The sequence below is a fragment of the Dama dama genome, chromosome 26 (genome assembly GCF_033118175.1).
Source record: "Dama dama isolate Ldn47 chromosome 26, ASM3311817v1, whole genome shotgun sequence".
In the NCBI taxonomy this organism is placed as follows: Eukaryota; Metazoa; Chordata; class Mammalia; order Artiodactyla; family Cervidae; genus Dama; species Dama dama.
Genome location: NC_083706.1, coordinates 19,181,346 through 19,182,248, shown reverse-complemented (window position 1 = coordinate 19,182,248; position 903 = coordinate 19,181,346).

Genomic DNA, 903 nt, shown 5'->3' with positions numbered 1-903 from the left:
AAATAAGCTATTCTTAGCATATAAACTTTAGGAAATTTCTCCTACTACTCTTCTCCATTTAATGTATTATATGTTGTTTTCAAGAAACAGTCTGCCTGCAGTGCAGGAGATCCAGATTCGATTCCTGGGAGGGAAAGATCCCCTGGAGAAGGAAATGGGTACCCACTCCAGTATTCTTGCCTGAAGAATCCCATGGACAGAGGAGCCTGGCGGGCTACAGTCCATGGGGGTTGCAAGAGTTGGACACGACCGAGCAACTAACAACAATCATCATGTTGTTTTCAAACACATAAGTGGAGACATCACAAAATGAACATAACCTATGGCAAATTTGTTTCTGCACAAATCTGTGTTTTTTTCTAGCTACCAAAAAACTCAGAGACCAAGCGGGGAAAGGAATTGTTTGAATGGCAGATAGTGCATAAGACTTAGATTTGGTTACAGTATACGTTTAGCATAATACATTATAAGGTGATGGCCTGGATGATCTTCAGAGGTTGATGGACTTCGGTGAATAAGTTAACTTTGAGGTTTTTTTTTTCTGATTTAAGGAATGTTGCTCACCATACCTCTCCCTTCCTCCTCTGTATTTTTAGATTAATACACTTACTAGGGAAGCAAAATACAGTGGGATTACATACCTGCATCCAGTAAGAAGTCTGACTCTCCTGAGACCACCATGCGCTGGTGGCTGTCTGGCTAGACCCAGATGTCCCAGCCTTCAGAGACTAGGCATCTGACGGGAGAGTGAGGAACTCAGCTGACAGCCAGAGCAGACCCTCCAGCTGCGTGACCCTGCATGAACCGTGTCCAGCAGCTAGATCCATTCCAAATGAGGCCCGAACTCTTCTGGGTCAGAGAGGGGTGGTCCCCACTGTGCCCTGCCCGTGAGGACCCGAAAAA